General features: G+C 44.9%; 1 long non-coding RNA gene across 2 annotated transcripts; it reads left to right on the top strand.

The window, feature by feature from the left end:
• The first annotated feature begins 7,151 nt into the window (after positions 1-7,151).
• Positions 7,152-24,778, top strand: LOC128845100 (uncharacterized). Of its 2 annotated transcripts, none has more exons than XR_008446620.1 (3): positions 7,152-7,348; positions 10,286-10,318; positions 23,463-24,778. It is a non-coding gene; the product is annotated as an uncharacterized LOC128845100 (long non-coding RNA). The 2 variants fall into 2 exon arrangements; XR_008446619.1 differs by having other exon boundaries at positions 10,286-10,334.
• Positions 24,779-25,832: the final 1,054 nt, after the last annotated feature.

The raw sequence follows: 25,832 nt of genomic DNA, 5'->3' as shown, positions 1-25,832 counted from the left end.
ATCTCCTGGCCCTGCCTGCCACCCCCAGGAGATTTAAAAAGGCCTGGGGGCCCCTGCCACCACCACTGGCAGCACAGCGGGGCTAAAGCAGCTTCCTGCCCGCCCTCACTCTGCGTGGCGCATCATTCCCAGAAGCGGCCAGCACGTCCCTGCGGCCCCTGGGGTGTGTGTGTCTCTGCTCGCTGCCCCTGCCCAGAGACTCTGCCATTGGAACTGTGGCCATTGGAAGCTGCAGGCAGTGGCAGGCGGAGGCCCCTGGGCCCCCTGCCTAGGAGCCGCTGCCAGAGGGTTGTGCGGGTTGCCTTTGGGAGCCGCCCAAGGTAAGCACTGCACCCCTCACCCCCTTCCGCACCCCAACCCCCTGCCCCAGCCCAGAGCCCACAGCCAGCACTCAAACTGTAGAACTGATGAATGAAATTGTTTTTAATTGTTCACTTTATTAATGTAACTTCATAAGTAAAGTTTTATGAATGAAACAATATTCATTCATAAAACCGGTTACCCCAATAACTGGCTAATTAACAATTAAGATACTTGTTAAGAGCCATAGCTGTTCAGTCAGCTGCCTTTGTAAGTTTCACTATCAATCCAATTCCTGCTTGAGACTTGCACTGTTTCAGTATTGTAACTTCTGTTCACCATTTATTACACTTGCCTACAGTGTAACTTCTGTTCACTGTTTGCCATCCATTATACTTGTCTATATTGTAACTTCTGTTCACTGTTTGCCATGTTGTAATTCAAACCCCATTTTAAAACGCTTACTCCATTTTGTAAGGGCTTGCTGCAACCTTCATTTTTGCAAACCCTGCTGTAATCTTATTAGTTTAGTTTAGATGTGTGAATGAGGTATGTATGGATGATGGAATCAACCTCCAGCCCCAGCCTGTCCTGATTAAATAAAGTTCAAACACCAACGGCTGAAGATGCAGACAGGAGCCCTAACAAAGTAAGAAAAATTCACCCTAAAAAGAAAAGGTACAATAGAAGGAAGATCAAAGCCCAGTCCAAGGCTGAAAGTCATGTCTGCAATTGACAGGTGATCAATCACCAAACCCAGAGGCAGCGTGACACAGCAAGACCTATAGACTCTGGATTCAAACTAAAGCCTACAAAAAGGATGGGTGAGATGGAAAACTTTGGAGGAGGGTAACATTCTGCTGCCAACATGGAAGGGCATCGGTGCATGCCCAACAGAGACCCAGCTCGTCCTTGTGCCCAGCTTTCCTGGCCAGTTAGCCGCCACAAGCTACGAACCCAAGCTGCAAACTCAAGCCACAGACTCAAGCAGGACTGGTAACTATGCAGCAGCTGCAGAACATCTGATGGATATGTGTGTGTGTGTGTAGGTATTAGGTATAATGTGTGTATAAGGATTAAGGTATTAGTTATTGGTCATAAATAATAATAATAATAATATCATAATAAATGTGGCATCTTTATCTTGTCCCCTTTAATAAGATCCTGCTAGTTTTTATTGGTATAACAAAACTCCCTCCCAGACAGTGGCGAATTAATGATTTTGCCGCCCCTAGGCCCTGAAATAATTGCTGCCCCACCCTCCCCTGGCCCTGCCCCGACTCCACCCTTTTCCCGCCCCCATTCCAACCCCTTCCCCAAAATCCCGCCCCAACTCCGCCTCCTTCCTGCCCCTATTGGATCCCTTCCCCAAATCCCCTCCCAGCCCCACCTCTTCCCCCAGTGCGCCATGTTCCCCCTCCTCTCCTCTCCCTCCCTGCCCCGCAAAACACCTGTTTCGTGGCGCAAGCGCTGGAAGGGAGGGGAGAGAAACAGGACGCAGCAGCACGCTTGCGGAGGAGGCGAGCTGGAGCAGGTGAGCTTCTCTGTGGGTGCTCAAATTTGCTGCCCCTGCAAATTTGTCACCCTAGGCCTAGTCCTTGTCAGCCTAGGCAATAATACGCCGCTGCTCCCAGAGCCTTAGGCACGGGGGAGGGGACTGGGACCCGTTCTGGGCACCACCAAATTTATACAAACCTGCTGCCCCTGCTCTTCTGCAGACTAAACAAGCCCAGTTCCCTCGGCCTCTCCTCGTAAGTCATGTGCCCCAGCCCCCTAATCATTTTTGTTGCCCTTCGCTGAACTCACTCTAATTTGTCCACATCCTTTCTGTAGTGGGTGTGCCCAAAACTGGATGCAATACTCCAGATGTGGCCTCACCAGTGCTGAATAGAGGGGAATAATCACTTCCCTTGATCTGCTGGCAGTGCTCCTACTAATGCAGCCCAATATGCCGTTAGCCTTCTTGGCAACAAGGGCACACTGCAGACTCATCCAGCTTCCCATCCACTGTAATCCCCAGGTCTTTTTCTGCAGAACTGCTGCTTAGCCAGTCGGTCCCCAGTCTGTAGCGGTGCATGGGATTCTTCTATCTGAAGTGCAAGACTCTGCACTTGTCCTTGTTGAACCTCATCAGATTTCTTTTGGCCCAATCCTCCAATTTGTCTAGGTCACTCTGGACCCTATCCCTACCCTCCAGTGTATCTACCTCTCCCCCCAGCTTAGTGTCATCTGTGAACTTGCTGAGAGTGCGATCTATCATTAATAAAGATGTTGAACAAAACCGGCCCCAGGACCAACTTCTGGAGCACTCCACTTGATACCGGCTGCCAACTAGACAGCGAGCCATTGATCACTACCCCTTGAGCCCGACAATCTAGCCAGCTTTTTATCTACCTTATAGTCCATTCATCCAATCCATACTTTTTTAACTTGCTGGCAAGAATACTGTGGGAGACCGTATTAAAAGCTTTGCTAAAGTCAAGATATATCACATCCACTGCTTTCCCCATATCCACAGAGCCAGTTATCTCATCATAGAAGGCAATCAGGTTGGTCAGGCATGACTTGCTCTTGGTGAATCCATATTGACTGTTCCTGATCACCTTCCTCTCCTCCAAGTGCTTTAAAATGGATTCCTTGAGGACCTGCTCCATGATTTTTCCAGGGACTGAGGTGAGGCTGACTGGTCTGTAGTTCCCTGGGTTTTCCTTCTTCCCTTTTTAAAAGATGGGCACTATATTTGCCTTTTTCCAATCATCTGGGACCTCCCCCGAGCACCATGAGTTTTCAAAGATAATGGTCAATGGCTCTGCAATCACATCAGTCAATTTCCTCAGCACCCTTGGATGCATTAGATCTGGACCCATGAACTTGTGCATGTCCAGCTTTTCTAAATAGTCCTTAACCTGCTCTTTCACCATTGAGAACTGCTCGCCTCCTCCCCATACTGTATTGCCCAGGACAGCAATGTGGGAGCTGACCTTGTCTGTGAAGACCGAGGCAAAAAAAAGCATTGAGTACTTCAGCTTTTTCCACATCATCTGTCACTAGGTTGTCTCCCCCATTCATGAAGGGTCCCACACTTTCCCTGACCTTTTTCATGTTGATAACATACCTGTAGAAACCCTTCTTATTACCCTTCACAACCCTTGCTAGATGCAAGTCCAGTTGTGTTTTGGCCTTCCTACTTACACCTCTGCATGCTCAAGCAATATTTTTATACTCCTCCCTAGTCATCTGACCAAGTTTCCACATCTTGTAAGCTTCCTTTTTGAGTTTAAGATCACCGAAGATTTCACTGTTAAGCCAAGCTAGTCACCTGCCATATTTGCTATTCTTTCTGCACATCGGGATGGTTTGTTCCTGCGCCCTCAATAAGGCTTCTTTAAAATACAGCCAGCTCTCCTGGACTCCTTTCCCCCTCATATTAGTCTCCCAGGGGATCCTGCCCATCAATTCCCTAAAGGAGTCAAAAACTCTAAATTAAAGGCTAAGGGTGGGGGTTTTAAAAAGTGTGTTAGGGCACCCAACTTCTGTTGAAAATAAATGGGAATTAGGCACCTAACTTGAAAATCTTCCCCTAAATTCTCATATTTATTTACACGACAATATCGAATTCAATTCTGTGTGTTGTAAGGGCTGGATAATTGACAGCGTGCTGCATTCTGTTTTGTTATGTCCGATCTCTGGATGAGTATCTGGTTCTGGGTAGGGTTTCCATATCTCTATTTCTGGCATATATTGGACCCAGTCCTGCTTCTACTGAGTCTGTGTCAAACCCATGAGCAAGACTTTAGGGCTCAATCCTGTGAAGTGCTGAGTGCTTTCTAGGAGTGCCCTGTGCTGTGCATCCTAAACAGATTTTTAACGGGAGTGTCAGCACCTTACAGGACCTGCCCGGTAGGCAACGTTTAACCATACTTGTTGCTATGTGATAGTTGTATCTCCTTGTAGTGTGTGCCTCTGCCATTCGCCTATTCCTGGCCATTTTGTTAGAGGACATGAAAGATTGTAATAATAGTGATTGAAAATGCAGGCTCCAAAACATATGTGGGCCTCAATCTCATTTACACTAAGGGCTTATATTGCCCTTGAAGCCAATGTAAATATCTCTACTTTTCATATACTATTCCTGATTATTTCAAATCACAGACTTCATAGAGGCCAGCAGCACTAGAGTGTCCAGTGTACCAGAACCAACCCGGATTGCCATGGTTTTTCATCATGATTGAAGTGATTGGTGAGGTGTAGTGTGCCTGTTGATGAAGTGAAGGTCATATCACGAACTGGAGTTTTGGCTATGGCATGTCTCCATCTAGAAAACTAGAGCATGACTTGCTTTCACATTGCTGGAGGGCCTGTTATGTCACAGAATCCTGGCATCCTCTTTCAAGGTTTGCATAAACAGTTCCCATTCAGTTTTGTTCCGTTACCCAAGGTGAAGGGAAAAAACTTAGATACAATGATGATTGTTTCTGTACAATATGAGTAACTTTTATTGAAATATTTATGGGCTACGTGAAGATTATTTCCCAGGTTATGTCTTATTAGAATTTCCAAACCGCATATGGATAGGGGTACTTGGGGCTTGAAAAATGTACTAGATACTCACTAGCTAGAGGAGTAACCTGCTAGGCAGGGCAAACACGAAGTTGGAGCCTCTACCAGCGGGGTCTAGGGGCAACAAACTCCTGAGAAGCGCAGCTCTTCTATCCTAACTTCGGAGAGTGGGCTGAGATTTGTATCAGGCTGCTGTCCCTGGAACCTGTCTGAGGACTGCCATTTGTGTACCAGCCTCAGACTAGTAGGTGTCCCTCCAGCACCTGGAAGAGAGAAGGTGCTGTCTGTTTCCTTCTTTACGTGCCTCCTCCCCTCTATTGAGTGGGAGGATAGTCAGTGCTGTTTCACCCCCTCCTCCAAGAGCCTCCTGGCTGCTAGATGTTGGGGGCTGGGTTCCCACTACTCTATCCCTCCTCAGATGCCTCTTGGCTACTGCCACGGGATCAGCTTTGTACTATTCTGCTCCTCTGCGTGGGCCTCTTTGCTGCTGCTACACAGCTCATTCTTCCTCCTCTTTTCTTTTGGGATCATTCTTCTCCCAGCCAGCTGGGTGAAACTGAAATGCCTAAGGCCTGTGTCATTCTTGTCCACAGAGTGCTGAGTAACTGCAGTGACACTGAATTGAGTCCTGCTTAGTTTCAGAACTCCACTTTGCTCCTTGGCAAAGCTAGGAGCGGCAGCATACGGTCTTTCTGAAGAGTCAGGAACACAACACGACATTAGTTGGAAGGTTATTTTCACAAGCTAAAGTGCTAGAAGCTTAATTGTTTTTTTTTTTAAACAAACCCCTAAACTCTGGGGAAACAGTTGTGTTTAGGAGAAACACTTGTCAGGGAACGCTTCCCACTCACCACTGTCAACTGGATTTTCCAAGCTCTGCCTCTGATCAGGATGTTGATTGATGAATATACTGTCCCTGCATGGTAGACTTTTTGCATGGATCTCCAAGAGAGCAGAAAAATGGGTGAAATCTCATGTATAGGGCCATACCAAATTCAGGGCCTGAAAAACATGGAGAGGGACAGAACTTGCTCTTCCCCTGCAAGGCCACTCCCGGGGGGCAGGGGCGGAGATCAGACTCACCTCTGGGTACTTTCCCCGGCTGCAGGAAGTTCTGCAACTGGGCAGCAGCCCTGGAGCTTCCTGCAGTGCAGAAGTGAGGATGGCAATCCCGCAACCCCCCCACCCCCCACACAACAGCTTTGCAACCCCCCCCCCCATGACTTCCTTTTGGGTTGGGACCCCCCCCACATTACAACACCATGAAATTTCAGATGTAGACACATGAAAATGTGAGATTGACTAATTTTCAAATCCTATGGCCGTGAAATTGAACAGACTGGACCGTGAATTTGGTAGGCTCGTACTCATGAACAATGCAGTTCCCTATTGATTACAGAGCTGCAGAGGTTTCGTTTGCATTGTCTGTTCTAGTCTGGAATATAAATACCAGTTTATTGCATGTGTGAAATGACCTAGTGGTTAGAGATGGGCAAAAATGTGAATTTATTTTCACAAGAAGATTTTTTGAAAATTTCCCTTCAGTTTCCTTGAAAAACTTTTTTTCATTGACAAGTTTCTGATCAGTTCTACCATCAATACACTAGTTTTGTGGTGTCATGCATAAGCAGCCCTTGAATTAGCCTCAAGACCCAGCTGGGTCCAAAGTGCTTAAATTACTTAGAATTGGCCCTGTTAGAGTATTGAGATACACCTATGTGTTGAAGGGGTTAGATCAAGGCACATTTTGCTTCTTGAGGCAGGGACTGTCCCTTGTATGTCTGGGCAGTGCCTAGCAACATCTATTGCAAACAAACAAATAAATAAGTAATTTTGCGACAGAACCCAAATGCAGCATGAACATTTTTCTGTTTCGGTTACTAAGGAGCTGTCATGTCAAATAGAACTAGAAAGCCGTGCTTGTGGTTTTTATTTTAGAAAGTGAATTACTTTGGTTTAAACTTCTTTCTGACTATTTTCATGTGCTCATTTGAGAAGAGACATCAGGGTGTGTGAACGGAATGTTTTCTCAACAGTTGGAAAATGAAGGTCAAATATTGGACATGTTTCAAGTTCTGAAACAATACCACCATCAGATTTCAAAGCTGCCTCTGTGTGTGTGTGTGTGTGTGTGTGTGCGTGTTGGGAAAGCGGGGGAGGGGAGGTCACAAAAACTTTGCCTTGAAAGATTTCCAAACGTTGGGGCCATATCCTTCAGTCCTTGGCGAAAAGCCCATTGAGCTCATGCCATTTCTCCTAATGACCCGAGGTAAGGATGAGGGGAGCCTGATCCTGCAGACACGTAGTCACAGGAGTAGCCCTTACTTGGGTCAAAATCATGGTTTGTCCTACGTACCCACGCAGGGCTGGATGGGGGGGGGGGTTTGCCAACAGTCCCTTATTTTTTTATCTCTGTACAAGATCAGGAGTTGGTGAGTGCTGCAAAAAGCAGCAAGAAATTCCCCTGGCAAAAATTCCCCTGGCAAAGGTAGGTGAGTGCTACTTAATATTATTATTATTAATGATGATGATATCGGAAGGAGGGGTGGGGGTGTTAAGAAAACAGTCCCTTAGTTTTGAAATACAATGTTGGCAACCCTAAAATTGTGGGGGGGGGGAGGGTAACCTGCATTGTGGGTCGTAGCATGAGGTGGGTGGGTGAAACAGTCTCTAAAGGAGAGTGGGCAGGTAGGAACAGTGAATGGGTGTAGCCTTGATTCTGTCCCCGCAACATACTGGCCAGTGCATCTGTGCTGGTGTGAGGGGGACGTGATCTGTACCTGGTAAGGGCTGGTGGAGCTGACTTTATCTCCTGGGGCACGGGGGAAAGTGATTTCTTTCTGTGACTCTCTGAGTTACATTTCTGCTCCTGGGTCCAGTAGTTATGCATTGCTACTTACTCGGGGCAGACTATTCTTACAGCCCCAGTGAGTACCCCATTGAAGCCCTTGTGATCATGTCAGTGAGGGCTACTGTTATGTGTAAGGGCAAGCAGGGCAAGACGCTGAGGAAGAACTACAGGATATGGCCCAGTGAGTTTTGGAATCGTGTGAAAGATCCTTCTGTTTCAAGCACATGTAATTGAAATCTGGAGGCCTGCCTCACTGTATATTGGAACTGATTTGGATGTTTGTCCTGATTTGACCGTGACTTGTTTGTAAACACTAGATTTATAATCATTACTGTATGACAGGCAAAGAATGAATGCAGGGCTTGTGATTTGGAGGAACAGAGCATATTTCCACTGCACAGTACGTACTATCAGGATATATGGGATGTGAGTCATCTCTTACTATTGGAAACTTGCTTCAACCCATGCAGAATAGGTCAAATTCCTCCTGGGGTGTGTCTCTAGACTCTAGTAACTGCAGTAACAGGGACACATTAAACTGCAAGGAAACAGCTGTATGTTTATTTTACTTCAGTTCTCTTAAAAATATTTGATATTTTTTAAGCCTGTACATCACTTATAAAATAGTTTTCTTGCCTTAAAATGCTGCCTTTTAAGTCCAGGATCTTGCCGATGTTACTACCCAACTAGGTCCAAATCTGCCATCACAGAAAACTCCCATCATCCTCTGTAGGAGTCCTGCATTTGACTTGATGGCAGGATTGGGATCACCTGAGTGATAAAGGACAGTGTAAGCGTGTACGACAGGAAGTATAATGTTGAAAGACAGGCTGAAGAATCAAGATCACTTTGAATTCTATCCATCATACTGTAGTAATTTGGACTATTTTATTAAAAGGCTGTATTTATATATCAGAAAAATGAGAGCTTTACTGGGATTGTAGCAAACAGATCCTTAAATCTGTAGCTATAGCAAATACTCATGTATTTCATTCTCTCTAGTGGCTTGAGCTGGCAATTGTTCTTCCCCCACGGCTGCAGGCTAGACTTAGACCATGTACAATACTGAAACTAACTAATGCTTAGTAGGCCTTGCTGAGCAATTTTCAAGTTAAGGTGAAAAAATATGTAATATATAAAAAGACAATGATTTGAGAGATCAGATGAAACCCAGCAATGGCCGTGATGAAAAAAGAAAAGATGAAAGATAAAAATAGATGCTAGTTATTTTAAAAGCTAATGGATTCCGGCTTCAATAGATTATTTATGGCATTTTAGCAAAATCTAATGATCATTGACCGTGTTGTTCAACTGACAAATGAATTAGAAAAGCAGCTTCTGCTGCTTTTTTTTTTAATTTAAACTATCAGTAGATGGCAGGAGATACCACGAAATCCAGTTGGAGATAGAAAGGAAGCCACATAACTTTCTTCCTGCTGAGCCTTCATAATAAAATGTGGCTCACAGGGTACCAAGGCATTCACATTGATGCCTGGGGAAAGTTATTTATGAATATGGATCTGAGTTAAACTCTTTCTCTGTATCACCTCCAGCCTAATCTGGAGAGGTTAAATTAAGTATTAAAATGATAGTCTAATATTGGAGTGAATGTCTGCTCTGTAGAAGGTGCACCTGGAGATATGATTCATCACCCAAGTTGCAAAGATTAATTGGGCATTATAATTGTGTTAATGGATTCTCAGCACCACGTAAGTTTTTATTTCTAGAATAACATTAGGAGCAACAGTAGTATCTGCGTGACTGTGGAGATCAGATATTGTCAAGTTTTCCCATAAGATTGTACCAGCAAGAACTACTCTTTAAACAGCACTCTGTTTTCTAATAATACTTACTGCTTCATGGACCTGATCCAACACCCATTGAAGTCAATGAAAATAATCCCATAGACTTTAGATCAGGACCCATAAAATGACATTTTGCAACCCCAATAGAAGACTTTGTGTATAACATTATATTTCATCTTTACCAATAAACCAGGGGTCGGCAACGTTCGGCACGCGGCTCGCCAGGGTAAGCACCCTGGCGGGCCGGGCCAGTTTATTTACCTGCTGACGTGGCAGGTTCGGCCGATCGCGGCCCCCACTGGCCGCGGTTCGCTGTCCCGGGCCAATGGGGTCGGCGGGAAGCGGCGCGGGCTGAGGGATGTGCTGGCCATGGCTTCCTGCCGCCCCCATTGGCCCGGGACGGCGAACCGCGGCCAGTGGGGGCCGCGATCGGCCGAACCTGCCACGTCAGCAGGTAAATAAACTGGCCCGGCCCGCTAGGGTGCTTACCCTGGCGAGCCGCGTGCCGAACGTTGCCAACCCCTGCTCTATTAATAAGATACATGTAAATCATTACCTACATTCTAGAAATAATAATAAATTTGGAGCCAAAGTAGCTGTTACCATTTTTTCTTCTGTAGAAAACAACGTTAGTAATATCCTCACGAAACCCATGAGAATTAGTGACTTAAGTATGTCTAACACATTTGAGAGAGCAGTTTCAAGTGCCTGCATTTTCTGCAGGGTTACTGATAATATCCACACTTGCTGTTACTTCTCTGTTTCTCAGATGAAAACTTCCAAGACGCAGAGCTGTGAGAACGTGAGTAATCTGTGTGGTGAGTAAATGTACTTAAGAAAAAACATCTCACCAGGTCTGCCAAACTTGGAAACTTCTGGAAAGTATGCTGAGACTGTAAAATATGCAGACTCAGATGGGAGTGGACATATTTTAAAAGGAGTGACAGAAATGATACAGTTCTGCCTTTGCCTGCTTTCTGTGGCCATTAGAAAAATGCTGCCTAATGTCCAATTACTGACATAATAGATACTGGGTTTTTAAAATAGTGATCATTCTCTGCCCTCCCTTCTCCCAGCTGCAAGATTCCTCCCTGAGTTTCACTTTTGACAGTCTTCTTTCCACATAAATTATTTCTCTGGTCCCCTTAATTATCCTGACTGTGGAGGAAAGATATACCCATGGCCCATCCATTAGCCCCAGCCTGGAATGCCTCTCTAGAGGTCAGAGTGCAGGGGACCCCCAGAGGGCCGTGGAATATGGGAGACTTGTTTGTTTGTTTGTTTGGGGAGACTTGTCTGGGATTCAACACTAATTATCCACTATTGCCTTCCAGGCAGCAACTGTTCTAGGTCTCTTTTTTTGTTTACCCCATGTTTCTACTGACATATTCCCAACATTCATTTTGCATTTTTACCTTATAGCCACTTTGTGCTAATGGTTCCCTGCTTATGTCCGCTGTCAGGCCCAGATCCTCCTGCTCTGTCTCATGTAGGGTTTGCTCATTTAAAGTATCACAGTTCAGGGCAACTGCACCTATATTTCCCTCAGTGGGCCAGCAAGGGTACCAACTCTCAGGCTTCCCTAGCCGCTGCCTTTCTGGGTGGAGACCAGTGTCTCTCCCCCTTCTGAACAGGGTATTTTCAGGCTGCACAGTTCCCTGCCTTCGCTGTGTTATTCCCGGCTCAGACAGGTTAAGAGCATCTGTTTGCTTTCTCTTCAGAGATGGTTAACAGGTGTAATTGCTCCAGTAATAAGTTACCACGCAGCACTGCAATTCCTATGCAAGTCTACTTTATTCTTAAGGTAAACAGTATTACAGAGAAAACAATTATTGAACCTATACACATGCTATCAGACGTCGCCCCAACGCTAACATGGGCTCTAGCAGGACAGTCCTTCAGCACCCCACCTCCAGGGTTTCCTTTGTGGTTGCAAATTCTTCACAGCACTCAGTCTTCTGAGGTTTTAGTAGGCCCAGTCATTCCACAAGGATTGGGGCCCTCCATGGACCAGGGGTCCTGTCCATGTGCTGGAGCAGGGAGAAGGCCCTGGGCCAATTTAAAACCAGGCTATTTATCAAAAAATCCTGTCTTTGTCCATTAGTCCCTGGAGAATCCAGTTTGAACTAGTATATGTGAACCTCTTCAGGGCAGTGCTTCAAAGGGTTGATAACGGAGGAAGTACATTAGCATCTCCTCTCCCTACTAGAGAAGGTACATACAATAACATGTAGACAATTGTATTTTTATTCAAAGTACCCCAAAGGTGTTAACCATAATTCAATAAGGTTTAACTTAATTCAGTGAAGTTCATTCAGGAGATAGACTGACAATTTCCAGCAATCACATAAGGTACAGCATATCCTAACTTGTTTAATCCCTAACCCTATGGCCATACGCTGACATGTGCTGACTCTCATAAGCCAACTCTTGCCCATGCTCTTCCCCTTATGTCAGTCTCTGTAGCTGATCCATTTCACCTTCCTTTTCACAAAACCACCTAGTTTTATGCCATACCTTGTTACTTTTTTCTATGCCATGTTAACATTCAGCTAAAGAATAACAACAATGACACTGCTATACTGTTTTTCATCTAAGGTGTTGAACTTGCTGTGAAATTCATTAACTCTTCACAGCGCTTGTGTGTTGTTGTTATACCCAGTTCACAGAGAGAAAAATTGAAGCCTAGAAGAATTCAGTGACTTGTGCAACAGTTAAAATCATTTGAAACAGGAGGCAGAACTCCCCCCTCACTTACGCAGGAGAGGTGCTTAGCTCCTGGTGCTCTTTCTTTAATCCCTGCCCTGGCAATGGCTGGGTTGGAATTAGACTCCTAGGAACCCTGCCCAGTGATTTCAGACTAGTCAGACTGGGATTCTCTAAGGCTATAAGGGATTTAGCTGCCCAATTCCCAATGGGACCTGGGAGCTGTTGTGATAATTGAGCCTATAGATTTACCCTAATAGTGGGCTCAACTGTGAAAAGTGAGTGAAAGTTCATCAAGTGTCACAATACTCTAGAACAACAAATGTTGATGTGAGAAGATGCAAAAGGGAGACAGACTGAGTTAGTACAAACAAAAAGGCCTGCTGCTATAATTCAAAGACTGTAGTAAGTTCATGCCTGTTAAACAAGAAAAATGTTGGACTGGAAATCAATGAACCAAAATGGATGTGCCAGAAATTAGGTGTAACGGATGTGTTATGGGCCGTGGCTCCTCTCCTCCCTTCTTCCTACAGAAACCGCATGGATTCCAGTGGTTGTGTCTTCACCGTACCCTTTTTATTTTAAGTTCCCTGCACCATTTCCACAACAATCCCCAGGCAACAATCCATTCACTGCACCAACGGTACTTTTTGGCCCTTTCGCCAGGACCTGAGGAGAACAGAGGTCTCCCTCCCCTGAGGCCTTTGAGTAACGGAGCTCACCTAGCCCTGGTCCCCTCTTCCCCGCCCCTCCCCGCTTGGGTACTTCCTGCCTGCTGCTTTATCAGCCTTGGGCTGATGTGGTACTGGGCTCCTTAGACCATCCATGCAGCCAGCCTGATTGTCTAATTACTCCCATCAGCATTCTCCAGGGGAACGAATTAACCTCTAAGTGATCAGAGTGCAGGCGCACCTGTTCACACCTTGCACTCTGTCATGGGGGGCACAAAATAATGCGGGGACGGGCTATTCCACCCGCCACTCCTTTTTGGGATCCTTAAAAATAAATGACTTTGGGAGGGGGAGGGGCGGAAATTAGCAGAGGCAAAGTGAAGCAGGGCTATTGTTGACTGAAATAAAGGGAAGGAGTGATTTCCGCCATCATGGCTGCGCCCCCGCACCATTTCCTGGATCCTGGGGTTTACCATAACATCATTGGGCTTTTGTGGTCCTGATCCTGAGAGATGTGCTGAGCAGATTGAGGCAGAGAGAGGGACACAGATGACATTGCCACCTCTACTGGCTTTGACTGAATCCCGAACCCCACCTGGGGTGTGAGACTTTGTCCCCTGCCCCCATCCCAGCCACTTGGTGTCCTTTGCCTTCCCCACCTTATTTTTTCTCTTTCCTATCCATCAGCCTTTTTTCCTCCTGTCTAATAAGAGTCTGACTTAGCTGGCCAAGACTGTATATTTTGCAACATTTTTGTAAGCTTGTGACCAGACAGAGGCATCTAAAAGCAATGCCCTAAACAGCCCGATGCTGGTATGAGTTTGCCAAGCCTTGGAGTGGCTGATAAAACTGTGCGCTGTGTGTGTGGTTGTTCCATCAGTAAGGCTGCCAGTGAAAGTCAACGCCAGAGACAGAAGCTGCATTTTCTATCTTTGCTATTCTTTTATTTCCCCTCTTGTGTACGTTTATCTTGTTTTGTCTTCTGGGAAATGGGACTGGACTTTAACAACAGCTCCAGCCCATTGCTGCTAATTTTTCTCTTTTTCCCAAAAGGACTGTTATTACCATTTAAGAGACTGTCAAACAAGGTATTTTTTCCTTCTAAAGACTCTCTACAGAGAAAGAGAACAACAGATGTTGTTAAAATGAAAGCTTTACTTAATACTTTATATTGCAAATGCTTTTACTGTTTTTCCTTCTTTTGCTGAAGCTTAAATACAAGGTTAAAATGTTTAATGACATGTTTTCCATGGCACTAACCAGGCTGAGGTCGCTGTATACCAAACCCTGAAGGTTGTTTAACACTGTTTAATGTGGGACAGTGACAGGGTCATGTTAACCCCTTTGACGCTTTGGGCCCACTTATTCCAACAAAATCAATACTAAAGAGTCTAACTCTTTTATGCTAATAAGCAACAGAGGGTCCTGTGACACCTTTAAGACTAACGGACGTATTGGGAGCATAAGCTTTCGTGGGTAAGAACCTCACTTCTTCAGATGCAAGAAGTGAGGTTCTTACCCACGAAAGCTTATGCTCCCAGTATCCCTCGGATCTTTTATGCTAATTTGATTGCATAGTTGTAAGGCTGAGCAGAATGTCCTTGATCTTCTCTCTTCCATTTCTTAAAGGCTAGGTATGTTGTGCCTAGTGCCTGGGTACAGTGAACCTGCCACAGATCTGAGAAAAGTCCTTGGGCTGTTTAAAAACCTCTGGCCTGATTTATACCCTGTGAAATCTAATTGAAGTCCCATTGTAGCCCGTGTAAGATAAAAACTATAATCTCCTCTGCTGTCTGCCAGCATGGTAAAACCCCTAGGTGGCTCAAGGGAAAGGAAGTCTCAGTCAGGGCCGGCTCCAGCGTTTTTGCCGCCCCAAGTGGCAAAAAAAAAAAAAAAAAAAAAGCCGCGATCAGCGGCACTTCGGCGGCAGCTCTACTGCACCGCTTCATTCTTCGGCGGCAATTCAGTGGTGGGTCCTTCCCTCCGAGAGGGACTGAGGGACCCGCCGCCAAAGAGCCGAACGTGCCACCCCAAGCACCTGCTTGCTGCGCTGGTGCCTGGAGCCGGCCCTGGTCTCAGTGAGGAATGGGTTGCAAGGCCCACTCACAAGCTTGGAGAATCCATATAGATATGTGAAGATCCCAGGATCATCCATTCAGGGGCTTTCTGCTTCTGTGCCGGCTTGGGAACCCCTGCTGATCCTGCCACTCTCTGCTAATGTGGATCCTTTGGAACCATGGCGGAAGTGCCAGGGGAAACATAATATAGACTCAGGTTTATACCAGTGATAAATGTGCACCCTTGATCTCTCCCCAGAAACACAAACAGTACTTGCTCCAGATTTCAACATCCGGGAGCAGAAATCCAGTTGGTGATTTCCTTTGACAGCACATTGCACCATTAACTTAAGCCGTCACCTGGCTGCACTGGCTGATATTTGAGGAAGATATTTTGTATGTAGTTATTTTTTTAGTTTTATTTAGTAATTTTGTTGTAATTTTTTACTAAGTGGCATAACAGGTTTTTTAACCAGTGAGAAATTTTGCTTTGGAAAACATTTTTTATATATATATTAAAATCATTAAACATGTTCAATTTATCAGGGTCGTTGCAATACAAGTCAAGGGCTGTTTTCATGTGAAATCAATGTGTGTGAATTATATGGACAGAAATGTGCAGTTACTCATTGATCACATGATGCTCAGGATAATAAATGTTTTATGCCAGAGCATTACTGATAATGTATTGGGCAGGGAGTAATAGGTAAACCGATATTATATGGAAGGAAAGAGGGAGTGTTAAGTGGGGAAAAGAAGAGCTGTAGTGACTGTGGGCTTCACCCTATTTTCATTGAAGTTGATGATAAAACTCCTAGGATATGTCTACACTGCATGGAAGCCCATGCTTGAGCCCAGGCTCAGGGCTAACCTCCCTCCTTTGTGTCTATACTGCAGTTTCACAAACCCAGGCTCCCAGGTCCCTGCAGGGCTAGAGGGTCTGAGCTCAAGTCACGGTGGGACTCAGGGACTGAGTCCCATTGCTTTGCAGCGTAGCCACAGCTCCGCTTGACTCAGGTCCCGGGAGTCATCTGGAAGTATCCCACAATTCCATGGGATAACTTCTTTAGTCCTCTCTATTACAACAACCTGCAATCCACTCTATTGAAAACGGAAGCCCCCCAACCCTGGTTGGCAAACAGCAGCAGCTCAGCATTAACCCATTCTGTTCCGAACACCAAACTGAAAGCACACTATCAGAGAGCCTTCTGGGTTCGCAATGGAGAGCGAAGTGAGCTGCTTCCTGATAATGTGCAGGGCGGGCAGTAAAGTTTTCCCACAGTGCACCACATCCTAGGCTAGGGCAGGGATGGGGGCTCAATAGACTCTGGGCTATGGTTACTTTGACTTGAGTGGCGCACTGCAGTGTGGACGTCAGAGCCCTAGATTTGAGCACAGGTCAGAAAATTCTTAATCTAGGGTTAAAATACAATGTAGACACTCAAGCCCAGTGTTTCCTAACACGGGTCAGCTGACTCTGTGCTTACATTGAAGAGTAGACATACTCCTATTGACTTCAATGGTGTAGGTTCAGGGCCACTCTGAAGCCATCTAACTGTAGGACATTCAGTGAAAGTTGAGGCAGGAATGTATATGGGGGACAGGCACAAAGAACTCCCAATAGAGAAGGGAGAATACCACAACGATGGCTAATGTCCCCTTCAGTGTGAGCCAGAGGAGATCTATGCATGAGAGTTCTTTCCAAGTGTAGATCTGGAGAAGAGATCTTGCCCACAGAAATGCAGTAATCATGGCTAGAACTGTCTGTTAAAAACTTCAGGTAGAAGAATAAGAAATAGCCTAAAATTATTATTACAATTATTATTTATTTGTAATGTGGTAGCATGTGGAAGCACCAGTCATGGACCAGAACACCATTGGGGAAGGTGCTGTACAAACACGTCCCTGCTGCCCCCAAGAGATTACATGATGCATGGTTTGTATGCAGCCCCAATTATAAATAATTAGAAAACTTCCTAACAATTCAGGTCTTGATCAAGAGTTAAGTCAGCCAGTACCTGTTCTGAATTACAAAAAATAAAAAATTGAAGAGACCTATATCAGTTAAAGTCCCTTGCCCTCCTCCCTGTCCTGGTCTGGCCCTTAGACCAGAATATTTGCCGCTGTACTGCCCAGGGGATCACCTAAAGAGCTCAGTGCTGAGAGCTCACACATCACCTACTTGCATGAAGGCTGGCTCTAGCCAGCACTATCCGCCTCATGCTTTCAGAAACACCACAGATACAAAATAGAAAGGTGTTGAGTTCTTTTTCTTCACACTACATGTCAGAATCTATTTTGGTTTGTCCCAATTTGGAGGAGGCATTAAGTAGGGTAGAGAAAAATAGCTTGAAGTTAATCTGCCAGTCCCAAATGCTGCCTTTGATTTTTACAAATTTGAATTCATTCTGGGCCACGCTCACTGGCACCATCCACTGTTTGCTGCTCAGCTGATACAAAACAGCTGCAAAAATAGGATTAACTGGCTAGTTAAATAGATATACAATAGTGTGGCATTGCCAGAATGGCACAAAGCAGGCAGATTGTATTGGTGAGTCTGGCCTACTGTTGGTCTCCAGGAATAACTTCCTTTCCCATGATTTGTGAGCCTGAAGTTACTTCTGATCTCTGTGAATTCTGCCCGCCATATGATTGCTTATTAGATGTTGTAAGATTGTTATTACAGGTAGAAAGGGCTTTTACATCAACTCAGTGAGGCAAATTCTGGAACACTGCAGAAATGGCCTCCAAATGGGTGCATTTTAAGTTTGTAACCACCACAGTGTGCACAGATTCTCATATGGAGAGTGCCCTCAGGCAGACTGGTTCTGCTCAAAACAGCAATAAGCCGTTTGAGGGGAGGTGTATAATTGCCATTATCAAGACAGGCAAAGCATATGTGTGAAGATCACACCTGTGGCCTCGCTCCAGAAGTTTTCTCTGTGACAAGGGGCTTCTTGTCAGATTTCAAAAAGAGTCGGGCTAGTAAACTGCTGTGTTTCCATTGTGGCTGCAGATTTTCTGGCATGTGCTGAGCCATATCACAGCCAGAATTGGGCCCCAAACCTTATTGAAAATGGAGCAAAAAACACAACTTATTCTGAAACAGTGTAAATAATCCAACATTATTAACAGCATTTAAAACATGATGGTATGCAAACAGTGTCTAGATTTGATTGTATTCCTCTATCCCCACCCTTTGAATGTCACCTGCTTTTAAAAAGTGTAAGTATTTGTGGCAGGATCTGTGTATTTCTGTTTGTACAGTGATTAACATAATTGGGACCTGATCCTCACTGTGGGTTCTGGGTGCTACTGCAATGTAAGTATTAAATAATAATAATGATATTCCGTGGGCCCTATCTCCGTTCCCCTTGAAGTCAGAGGGAGTTTTACCCTTATCTCCAGTGAGAGCAGAGTACCCATATTTGGAGAACGGGAGGAACCTGAGCTGGAGGGTTCTTCAGGAAACTGTTGTCCTTGCTGGTTCCATTTGGATGCATGCACCATTTGGGGTGCAGTGACAGTTTTAGGTGCTGGTAGATTAGATAGCTGTAAATCTCAGCACATCACATGAGATCCAATAAATAAAGCCTCCCCTTGAGTGATAAATATTAATAAATACATTTTTAACAGTTAATATCAGCGGTTAAAAAAATCACTCTTGCTTTTTCTTCCTGCAGAGAGCTCTGTGCTAAAGACTCAGAGACCAAAAACCCAAATACAGTGGTAGAGGTGAGGGGAAATCACCAATATACAGAAGCAGCAGCAGAGATAAACAGATAAACAGCACCAGTAATGGTGAATAAATTTGTCTCTGTAATCTGAAAGAAGAACAGGTATTTGACTTTGTAGAGACAGTTTCACTAGGGGCAATGAAGCACACAGCTGCCTCAGGAACCTGTAGGAGCAATGAGCATGCAAGAAAGAGAGAGAGAAAAACATTGGAGCTGTGTGCAGCAGACCTCCAGCGAGGAGAAGTAAAAGGCAAAAAGACTGAAAGTAGGCCAGGGAGAGGTCTGTTTTCTTACTGCTCCATAATCCGGGGACAAGGGAAACACCAGTATGAAGGGCTGATGCTGCAGCAGGATGGAACATAGGCAAAATGCGCTGGAGGTGAGTCAGGGCACATTTAAAAGGTTGATAAGGTCAGTTCATGCTCACTGGTGAAGGCACCAGACTGTAGCGCACAAGTCACTAGATGCTGGTCAGGCTAAGTCCCAGCTGCAGGTGTCTGCCACACTGTAGTGTTTGGGCCTGATTCTCCACTCCATTCCGCCAGCTGTAGTGCCCTTAAACTCTAATGAGATACTCTGGTGTATGAGAGGTGCAGTGGAGTGGAATTAGGCTAGCTGGGTGCTCTAGTGGGCTGGCTACTGCACTGCTGAATGTGCAGTACCCTTCGGGAACTTCTGGTGGGCAAAGCTTCTCCAGCTACTGGAGCCTCTAGGACGCTGCTGCTCCACTGCAGACAACAGAGGAAGCAGTCACTCAACAGGAATTCCCAGCCTGTGTGGGGTTAATCCAGGGCAGCCTTGCAACAACCACAGGCGATAGGGCTCCTTGACTGCCCTTGTACTCCCTGCTGCCTCTGCACCTGCTTCTCCTGTTCCAGTGAGAGGTGGGGTGGGTGTCTGTGCTGCAGGTATGTCTGAGAATGGGAAGGTCAGGTGGGAGCATGAAGGCTTTTTAGTGAGGTGCAGAGGGGCTCTGTCTGAGCCTGGGAGGAGGGCTTCTGTGTGGGCAGGTTGGGGTTCAGCTGGAAGAGAGAAGTCCCCTGAGTCTGTGTTAGAGGGGGTAGATCTTAGGGGGATCAAGTGGGAGCAGGAGGGTTTTGAGCAGGGACAGCCGAAAGTTCTGTGCCATGGAAACTGAGCTGTTTGTAGGTTCTGAGCTTTGGAGAGAAAAGGGGGCAGTGCTATTTGGCTGGGGGTGGGAGTTTTTGAGCTGAGGGGGTTCAGCATCTAGTAGTGTTGGAAGGACCCATGAGAGATTTGGGTGGGAAGGGGTCTCTGAGGAGGAGGTTGGGTTGGAAAGAGGGAGAGGAGGAACTTGAGGAGATCTGAGCTAGAAGGGTTAGATTGACAGGACTTGAGAGTGGGCGAAAGGGGATGTGTGTGTGCATGCAAATAGGATGGATTTAAATGAGGATGTCACTCTGCGTGGGGAGGAATAGGAGAGGGAGATTTTTTGGGGGGAGAGGGGTACTATGTTATATGTAGCCCTACTTACCCCTACATTTGGTCACTAGCTGCCCCTAGGTCAGATCGGATATTTTTCACAGATTTCTTGGTTTTGAACTGGTCCAGGAAAACCACAACAGCGACATGTATCCTACTCTGAATCCTGCACTAGAACAATATGTATCTGGTGCAAATCCATGCTGGCTCCTGGAATCCCTCTCCCAGCCATTGGCCAGCCCCAGTTCCTTGCAGGCTTTGATAGACGGCTGGTAAAAAGGAGGTTAGTGCATGTGCATAAATGTTGAGAGGGTTATTAATAATAACAAGGATAAAGCATCAGGTGTGAGCCCGAACACTTGCAAACTCTGGGGGTGCCAACGTGTGCGGCTTTGGTCTATTTTCATGAATAGTCATAATTATTAATAATATTTGACTCCGCTATGGTGCCTTATAGCCAAAGCTTTCATTGAGTTTTACGGTTGTTCATTCATGAAGCCTCCCAACTCCCCCTTGCTGTCAGGACACTCAGTTTAGAGACGAGGCACAGAGAGGCAGCATGAGTTGCACCGAGAAGTCAAGTGTCACCCAGAAGGTGAAATCCTGGCCCCAGTGAAATGGCTGGCAAAACTTCCATTGACTTCACTGGGGCCTGGGTTTTACCCGGAGAGTCTGTGGCGGAGTCAGAAACAGAAGCCAGTGCTCCCCGTCCTGTGTGGTAAGCGCTGGGCCTCCCTCTCAAAGAGTTATTTCAAACCAGAAGTTCACACCAAAGTCATAACAGACACCTAACCCATGTTAACAGTTAGGCAAAAACCTCTGCTGTAGGGACCGGCTGCAGCAAAAATGGACCCTGTTTAAGTGCTGGATTAAGACAATCTGGGGCCCTAGGCCCACCATGAAAGTGGTTCCCCCCATGGCGCTGCCCCTGCAGCATTGCCACCAACTTGGTGTGGCAGGGGGTTTCCATCCCTGAGAGGCAGGGGCAGTGCCCCTTTCTGTCCTCAGGAAGGGCAGCTGGTTTTCTATTCCCCTCAGGAGCAGCATGGGTCCTTTCTCCTCACCTCAGTACTTAGCCCAGATGCTTGGGTGAGGCCTGCTGCATTCTTCTCTTCCTGCCCTACACACAGTCCTCTGGTATTGTCAGGGACCCCACTATTCCTGGCTGTGATTAACACTCCCATTGAGAGGCCTGGGTGCATTCACAACTCAGAGCTATCGCTTCAGGCTCTTTGCAGACTCAGGCAGCTAGGGTCCTAAGTGTCTATAGTGCCCGTGCCATAATGCAGTCGTGGCCTGAGTTGGATGCAGTGGTTGTAAAGCTGTGTCCTTTATTGTGTTGGGGGAGGGATAGCTCAGAGATTTGACCATTGGCCTGCTAAACCCAGGGTTGTGAGTTCAATCCCTGAGTGGGCCACTTAAGGATCTGGGGCAAAATCAGTACTTGGTCCTGCTAATGAAGGCAGGGGGCTGGACTCAATGACCTTTCAGGGTCCCTTCCAGTTCTATGAGATAGGTATATCTCCATATATTATATTATTAATTGGCTGATGATTACAAATCAAGACTGTCAGCACTTTGCCACTTATCTATCAACTAGATTTCCCACTGTTTAAGATTTGGGAAACTGATAATCTAGAAATGTCATAGGATTAAGTTAAACTTTCTACAGCTGGTATATATTCTGATTCACTAAACTAGTCCAATATTCAGGTTGTAAATTGTATTAATACTGTTATGCTGGGGGTTGGGTAATCACATTGAAGCTCTTGGGCACGACAGCTGCCTTCTATTCCGGCTAAATGAGGGAACATTTAAGTGCCCCCTTATTTAGTGATAGCTGAAACAATGGAAATCCACCGCCCAAGGATTAGGCCACGTGCTAGCCTGGGCTATGCAGTCCAAGGGGTTCCCCGGAGGTCCCATGACAAATGCAGTAGTAGGGGATTGATTGGCTTGCAGATGTGTGTTTGGGTGTGTGAGACAAACAGCAGAAATGCCAGAGAATACACAGGGCAAATACACAGAGAGGGCAGGGAGGAAGTCATGACACAGCCAGAAACGCACTTGTAGAGTGATATTAATAAAAGTGGAGAGAGAAAACTTTTGGGAAAAGCAATAGCTGAAAAGAGGCTTGGGACTGTGTGCAAAAAGACTGTCTCTTGTTGTTTGATTCGAACTGTGTCAGGGATATAGGACTTTGTACATTCTTCGTAGATAAACAGGATTGCATCAAAGAAATACCCGACTCCATCATCAACTCCTCCTCCTAATGGAAACAATCCACAAGATCTCAGATTTGGCCAGCTGCTAAGGTCAAAAAGTAGTAACAATACTATAACAAGATTTTAAAAGCTAAAGCTGTAGTGTCACTTCTGAGTGAAAATTGAAAACTTCTGAAGAAAAAAAAGATGGGAGGGTCTGACAGGAACTGTGTGACCTTAAAAGAACATCAAGCTACAATTCTATTCTGGTGAGAATGGTATCCAGTAGAAATTAATATTTAAAGAAGAAATACTTCCTCTTTATAAGCCAGCCTAAATCCTATTGTGCACAGGAGACTTCCTTTTGCTGTGTGCCAAATAGCAATAATTCTGTGAAGAGTTGTAGCCAAATAAAAAATAAGCCACATACATACCAGGCATTACCAGTGTATTGTCCTCACACATTTGAAGAGCACAACAATAAAACTCATTTTTCATTTAAAAATTACTGAAATTTCCATGAGAGAGAGAGAAAGTATTTTCCTTTGATTAAATAAAAAAGGGTATTTGGGCCTCCCAGATAGAATATTTAGCAGCTTGGACAAAAGCAAGTTCAGAGCACCAGTGGGTACAAATTGAGCAACATATGGCTAGTCAGACCTCACTTGCCAATTATTGTAATCATCCAGCAAGTATGCAGAGAACCATACAGGGTAAGCAAACCCATTAAATATTAGTATAATGAAGATATAGGGTGGCAGTAAAAGAAAATGAAAAATCCTAGTAATGGCACTTCATGGGAACCCTAGCTTCTCTTTTGGAATGGAGACCCTGGTCTGGGCTTGATCTGCAGTGAATTCAGTGCAATTGGATGCCTGTGCCCAGAGGAAGCCAATCGGTTTCCGTCTAAGGATGCAGGGGCTCCCTAGAGTTGGGCAAAAGTTTTTCTGACCAGAAAAAAGTCTGTTTGAAATAAAATGAAAATGTTTGCCAACAATTTTCATTTCCTTCAAAACATTCCAATTTTGTTGAGGAAAGCAAAGTTTTCACTTAGCTTTGAATAGAAACATTCGTTTAATTTTGCTATTCAAAACCTAAAACATTTTTGTATTTTTTTTTTTTTTTTAGGTGCTCCTGGAAAGTGTGCGTGTGTAGGAGGGAGAGAAATGGAAAACCATTCCCCCCTACAAAGAGTTCTCTATACCAAAAATGGTTTGGATTTTGAAACGGAAACAAACTTTTTGATTTCAAATTAATTGAAAATTAGAAACTTCGGTGGAAAATGTTGAATGCAACAAAACGTTTAATTTCTTTTGGTGGGGGGAAGAGGAGAATGTTTTTAAGGACAATACCTTTTTTTCAGACTGGTTCTAACTGGGATTCATGTCTGGATGAGCAGGGAAGGTGATCTACCACGACAGACAACTTTTGCAGAATGCTGCCATAGTATCATTTGGGATGCTACTTGATTTTAAGTCTATTTGAACAGACAGAAGTTTTTTTTACTATAATCCAGGGAAATTATTTTGCTAAGGAAACTGTCCTGGTTTCATACATTCCCTATGCTTGTCAGTACTAATAAAAAGGCTAAACAAAGGGATTCATCACCAATGCAAATAAAATATTAACTGCAAAGAAGAGAGAGAAAATGTAAGAGATGCATTTTCATTAGGTAATCGGGGAAGACTCTGGCCTCTTTCAGTCTGCATATCCTGCAAAGATCTTACTGTTTATTTCTCTTATATCCTTTATGTTGGATAAGATATAATGGATACTGGATCTGGATAGTGGCTTTCCTTCAGTTTCTGAGGCACCTGTCATGTTGTGTGATGCCACTTTACATTTGTTAAAATAACATTGCAAGACATAACATAATGCAATGCAAAATGAAGCGTTATAAATGTGACATGGCGTGTCTAAAACAATTCTTGCTTTTAGTGGATCAGTTATCCTTTAAAAGCTGGTATTTAGGATTGTCCTTAGATAATTCAATAGCTCCACATCTCTTGTAGGAGCGATGTCAACCTGAGTTACCATTTCTGCTTAACAGAGATGATGGGAGAAGATGGCATGAAAAGGGATGAAAGGAAAACAGATTCTGAATACATATCCTGGAGCACTTTTTCAAGCAAGTGATCAAGGAAAGTTTTTGGGGCCAAGCTCTACAGCCCTGTAAGAAACAGTAACCATCAGAGAACAGCTGGGCTCTGAGGTATAGTTTTTGCTGTACTCCTTCTTGCTTTTTAGTTTTCCTTGACTGTTTAACCCACCATCACTGTGAGTGCGCTGACATCATGGAAGAAAAATGTGTTAAATTGATTCTGCCCTAGAGGGAAGGGAAGTGGATTTAGAACACAAATTGTTGTTGAAATCGGGAGAATGCAGCTTGGAATTTCTGTGAACCCAAAGCATGTGATCATCTTCCTTCCCCCCCCCCCCCAGATTAAAAACAAACAAACACCAAAACAAACTGGATTGAGGAGAGTTCTTCCTTGGAATCAGGAGCCTAAAAGACCTTGGATTTCACAGGTACATAAGGTTGTCTTTGGTGAGAAGCAGAGTGCTAAATATAAGATTTGACTGACTGAACAGGCATGCTTAGAGAAATGAAAACTTGGAATGAATAAAACCAGATCCCAGCTATAGGGAATTCTTAACCTTTAATATTAGCATCCTTCATACTGCAGTAAAGTACCACCCTATTTTCTTATAGCATCCCGCTAACATTAAATTGTTGTTATGATTTAGTATGACTTTGTTTCCAGGCATGCCCACAATGTGCTTTCCAAACACAAAAGAAGGCATGCCCAAAGAGTTTAAACATTCCCTTGTCTAAGATGGGATTTTTCATTACTGATTGTCTGTTTGCCTGCAACCTATTATTTTAGACTGGAATTTTCAAAGGTGCCTAGAAGCTCAGCACCCAAATCTTTATTGCATCTCAAAATTCCACCCATTGTTTCTTTTTGTATTACTTACTTTCATGCATAAAAGCCCCCAACTGAGATTAGGATTAGGCCCTGTACAATCACGACGTAAGGGACAGTAGCTGCCCTGAAAAGCTTGCATTCTAAGTAGAGTAGGAGACAGGAAATATTTGCGTTCCCATTTTACAGATGGGAAGCTATGGTACGAAGAGATTAACAATATTTTTCAAAAGCACGTAAGGCTCCTAAATCCTATTTTTTTAAGTGACTTGGGCCCAAATCCTCAAAGGGATGGGCATTAGGTGCCTAGTCACTTTTCAAAATGGCGCATAGGTTCCTAAGTCACTTGGGCAAATTTTACCTTAAGTGACTTGCCCAGCATTCTATAACAGGAGTGGCCAAACCATGGCTCACGAGCCACATGCGGCTCTTTTACAGTTAAAGTGCGGGTTGCAGAGTCCTGTAAACCCCTACTATTCTCTGCCCATCAGTCTGGGACTGGGTGGGGGCGGGGGGGGCAGAGCTTGGGACCTCTACCTTGCAGCAGGGTGATGGGGTAGGAGTTTCTGCC

This window comes from Malaclemys terrapin, chromosome 11 (genome assembly GCF_027887155.1).
Source record: "Malaclemys terrapin pileata isolate rMalTer1 chromosome 11, rMalTer1.hap1, whole genome shotgun sequence".
Classification (NCBI taxonomy): Eukaryota; Metazoa; Chordata; order Testudines; family Emydidae; genus Malaclemys; species Malaclemys terrapin.
This window is presented reverse-complemented; position numbering and strand designations above follow the sequence as displayed.